This window comes from Corvus brachyrhynchos, unplaced genomic scaffold (genome assembly GCF_000691975.1).
Source record: "Corvus brachyrhynchos isolate BGI_N302 unplaced genomic scaffold, ASM69197v1 scaffold245, whole genome shotgun sequence".
In the NCBI taxonomy this organism is placed as follows: domain Eukaryota; kingdom Metazoa; phylum Chordata; class Aves; order Passeriformes; family Corvidae; genus Corvus; species Corvus brachyrhynchos.
The window spans coordinates 2,013,306-2,018,116 of record NW_008238988.1 but is presented as its reverse complement, the minus strand read 5'-3'; the positions used below and the strand labels follow the sequence as shown (position 1 = coordinate 2,018,116).

Below are 4,811 nucleotides of genomic sequence, written 5' to 3'. Positions count from 1 at the left end.
GGGTCCCGGCGATGGGGCTTTGTGGGGGGATTAATTGCCGTAATCGCTATCTGCAGAAGGTTTGTTTATAGGGATATCGATACCTTTGCTCGGCTTTTAATTATTCGAGGTGGGTTTTGCCTGCCCTTGTATCCAAGGGTCATCTGAGCAGGTTAAGCGCAGTAAGTGTTAGAGGCTGTAAGTTGTGTCGGGAAGGAGCCTGGCCGGCTTGTACGGCTCCCAGTGCCTTTGGAGCCGTCGCCGGGGTGCCGGGATGGGATGGGGCAGAAGCGCCTCTCGGTCCAGTGAAATCCCAACGGGGGACACCTGGGTGGCACTCAGCCTTTAGCTTCTCTGCTCCAAGCTGATGGCTCTTGAGAAGCGTGGGAGAAAATGTTGCGACCAAAATGATTGATCTGTGCTTTGCTCTGCTGCCCTAATTTAGTGGCAGGTCTAGGAAGGGGGTTTGAGACTTAAGTTGTTTTCTGATACTTTTTTTTCCCTTTTTTTTTGGTTTATTGGTTTTTTTGTTTATCTTTTTTTCCCCCCTTCTTCTTTTGCCCTTGAGCATTTGTTGTTTTTTACTTACCATTCTGCCCCACTGGAGGACTTTTTCTTTTTTGCAATTTCCTTATCCTGGATGTAATCTGCTTTCTTCAGAATGCAAGAATCAGTATGCAAAGCTTATCCTTCCTTCCTAAAGGCAGGGCTTAAGAAAGAGAATTTGTTGTTTTCTGTTTCCTGCAGACCGAGTTCAGAGTTGGGAATGTTTCTTATAAAGGAATATTCAGATTACTCCTGTTGTAGGGTTTTAATGGAAAACATAAAGCTGTGTCTGTAGTACGTTCATCCTGGGGGCTCTGGATGTACAGTTGAGTGAAGATGGCTAAGCAAAAAAGGAAGGATATGAGCTTAGCAGAGAACTTCGTGGAAATCTCAATCATTTCTCAAAAATCTGGGTTTTTGAAGGCTTTAGGTTTGATAGTGTCCATATTCAGAATACCTTAAAGGGAGAAGTCCTTTAGGTCCTGTTCTTTATCATCTTTGCTGATAAAACTTTGGCTAATTGTGTATACAGTACACCTCAATTTTGGCATGGGTTAAGATCTTTTTATTTCTTGCCTCTCCCTCTGCTTGTATGTGGATAGTGTTTATCTCTTGATAGTTAATGTAAAGCTTGTTGTTTACTTAATTATATACTGTGAGATTCAGAAAGTATGGAATTTGACCAAATTTGTGTCTCAATCTTTAAAATGAAATTTAGTCATAACAGTATCTGGAGGTGTGGACTTTTATGCTAGCCTGTTGAGTCCATTTTTTGATGTGGTTTCAAGCTTCTCATATATGTACAGGGGTCAAGCTTCCCTGAGAAATCAAGCCATCAGCACCATGATTAGATACTGAGTTATTTGGGCTTTAGCCATTCTTCAGTAGTTATATCACTTTGATGTGCTCCTGGGTTTCCCCCCAGGTGCTACAAGGAGAGTGTTTCAGTGCGTGGAGTGGGTGAAACAGAGTTGTTGGGAGCTTTGTTTGCTCATCGACTCTCATTTGAGCCAAATTTAAGGCTTTTGTTGAAAAGTATGACATTTTCCTCAATATTCTTTTAACGAACTCTAGTGTGCAGATGGCTGATGCAATGAAAAGTTTTTCCTCAGGTCTGTGCTGTGACACTTCACTATTTAAGCAGAGGAATTCTGGTACCTTTTTAAGTAAACGAGCCGTTTAGGGTTATGGGTTTAGTCGTTTTGTAGTGGCTTGCAGCTGGTAGGTAACCCAGATTCATTTTTTTCTAGTGTGTTGTAAATCTGTATAGCATAAAATACATATTTTTAATGCTATAGGTGCTAAATAAAAATGAGAAGTGATTTCTGGAGTGTTCATTCTGGGTCTTAAGATGGTATAAACCACTGAAATTTAATATCCTGACAGGAGTGCCTTGCAGAAGAACTTCACCTTTTCAGTTTCTCAGAGCTGGGTCTTGAAACTTAATTTTTAGTGTCTAAGGGGGATGATTTGGAAGACTGGGGGTTTTCTGCTGGATCTTTGCTGCTGGAGTCCAGCTCCAGAATCTGTTTGAGAAGCCTGTATCCTGTGCCGATAGCTCTGAGGGCAGTGGCTACCCCTGTTTATTCTTAAACCTGTGTGAGGTCTTTAGAATTGTATGTGCCACTGCTTTTGTCTGTTAATTTCTTTCAGTGCTGGTGGAACTGAACCACCATTACTAGAGTCGAAAGTGAATACAAAACCCCTTTGTATACTGTGACACTCTCTGTGCTGTAAGAAGAGGAGGAATCTTTCAGTAAATCTCCTGTAGAGTCTCCCCACAGGTATGGGGAAGGCTGAGTGGTTTCTGGCTCACAGAAAGGTGGTTTTACTGCTTTCTGGATTTTTCTGGATTGTTTGCCTTGCCATAGGGCTTACCTGTGTTGTCTGTTCTTTGCACTGCCTCAAACATGAAAAGGTTCATTACTCCCTTTAATAAAAATGACCAGAAATGGTTTTCCACTAAAGATGAAGGGGACAGCATAGTGCTACTGCCCGTCCTTATCAGCATCAAGGCGCTGAAAATCAGGGAAGAATAGCTGTGGAGGATTTGCCTGGTGCAGAAATTTTCCATAATTTCGCTCTGCTGGTGCTTTGGTTCCCTTTTATCAGTGAAGGTCTGATAATTTGGCAGTATGCTGATGGAAGCAGCAGGAGGGTTTTCTGGTTTTTGTTTACAGTCATGCTTGCTGTGCCCTTTAAAACACAGTGTCTCCAGTCTGCAGTCTGGGTCTCTTGGTTGGGGTGCCTGAAATACCAACAACCAGTCCACACTTAGCCAGGAGGGCCAGTGCAGCTGTGATCAGATGGTCCAGGTTGTTAGGGGGTCTGTAACAGGGTAATGCAATAATAAGAGGTTTTTGTTTCAAGTACTTTCAAGCTTTTCTAGTAACTCAGCCTTCTGTAGAAATGCTTTTCCGTTCTGGTGTCTCTGGAGGCACATCCTGGACCATTTTTGGAAGGTGTGTGGGGGGAACAAACGTAGATGCAAACTGTTATCAGCAGCTTAAGTGTGGCAGTTAAGTCAACTGTTGGTTTAAAGGTGGAGGTGTGAAGTGGACAACCCATTTTATTCTCTCATTTAATTACCGTCCCCATGTCCTGGTTGATTACTCTCTTATCAGAAGTGCCCATCAAGGATTTACTTAGGCTAGGCTAAGGTGGCATGTCCTTTGTAAGCCTTAAGGAGCTGAGAAGCAGTGCCAAGCTGTCTTTCTACTGCCACGAGAAGAGGGGCCGTAGGAGACCATCCTGCTGTGATGTGTCGCTCTCAGTCAGCAGTGTAACACATGAATTCACCTGCAGGTGCTTGCTTCCTCCCCTGCACATTGTGAAAGCAACCACAGACCTTTGTTCCTCCCTATCCTTGAACTATAATGCCTGGAGTTTATGCGGCTGGTTCCAAGACTCTGATTGCTGGTGGTGAAATGGAAAAAAAAAATTAGTCAATAAATATTAATAAGGCTGTCAAATGTCAGTGGCGTTGCAGTGTAAGCCCAAAACTCTTAAGATTGCACATGTTCCCTTTGGTGTGCTTCTAGGCTGGAGGACTCTTGCTGAGCCTATGTAACACAGTGGATTGAATTCTTGAGTGTGTTTGTGTTGCTCAATAGTGATATTGCTGTTTCCAATATTGCTGTAACCAATTTCTGTTAAAATGCTGGATTTCAAGTAGGCTTGCATGAGATTTTTGATATTAAAGGGGACTTTGAATGACAGAAGCTGCTGATTTTTGAGTGTATTTTTTTTTTTTTTGTGTGCTACAGAAGAGAATTTGGCAGTATTAATTTATTCCCAAAGAGTTTGGTGTTAGGATATGCCAACAAAATAATTTTTACATGGTTGTAAAGTGTGCATTGCTCAATAAACCGAGGAGGGAAGTCCCCTGTGGTTCAGGGGTGGTATACAAGAGCATCAAGCTTTTCCTGATGATACTGCTCTTCCAAGGAGATGCAAATACCAATCCAATTACAAGATGTGTTCTTTAAAAAACAAACAGATTCAAAACAAAAACAAATCTTGCAGGAGCCTTAAAGAAGGCACAGTAACCCATACCTGTTCCTAGCAAGCTGGTGTCCAAAAGGAAGGAATGTTCCAGATTCCAAGTCATCAGCTCAACTGCACCTTTTATCTTCATATACACAGTTATATGGGCAGATGTTTGCATGCCTCAGAAAAACCACCTAGGTAATGCATGGAAAGAACTTGGACCTTAATCATATTTTCGTGTTATAACAACCCTTTCCCTTTTGAATCTGAGAAAGTTTGAGCCTTTCAAGCCTCTCCTGCGAAACTTCCTTTGTATTAGAGTGGGTGGAAGAGAATGTAGGAGAATCTGAGTTTTCCATTGAGTTCCGCTCTGAAATGGGAGACACAGGGAGGTTTTATGACACCAGGGACTACAGAAATGGCCCAGGAGAGAAGGTGAGCCTTTGCACTTTAACTAATGACTGAAAAATCAAGGAAGATACAGGTTTCCAAATTACCATGGGATATGAAGCCTGTTGAGGTTTTCCTCTACTGAGATCTCTGCTATTTAGCTTGGAATAAAAATCTCTATGAAAATCACATTCTGAAATCATTTGGAACATGGAATCAAGTGAATGCATGCCAGGATATGTATTTTTTGAATGCAGTTTACGTAGGTGACGAACACTTCAAGGTTCTTTGATGTGGAGCCACAGCCTCAGTTGAAGCTATGCCTGTTCATACCAGCCTGGGGGTTGGGTTTGAGATCTCAGAGAAAGTGCTTTGATAAAGAGCAGTTTCATTATGTGCATGATCTG

The 4,811-nt window shown here is 42.2% G+C and overlaps 1 long non-coding RNA gene across 2 annotated transcripts in view; it reads right to left on the bottom strand.

Moving 5' to 3' along the window:
* Positions 1-669: 669 nt before the first annotated feature.
* Positions 670-4,811, bottom strand: part of LOC108447791 — an 11,931-nt gene continuing 7,789 nt past the window's right edge. For both annotated transcript variants that reach the window (XR_001863478.1, XR_001863477.1), the window contains one exon: positions 670-4,208. This is a non-coding gene — a long non-coding RNA (uncharacterized LOC108447791). The remainder of the gene's footprint in view (positions 4,209-4,811) is intronic.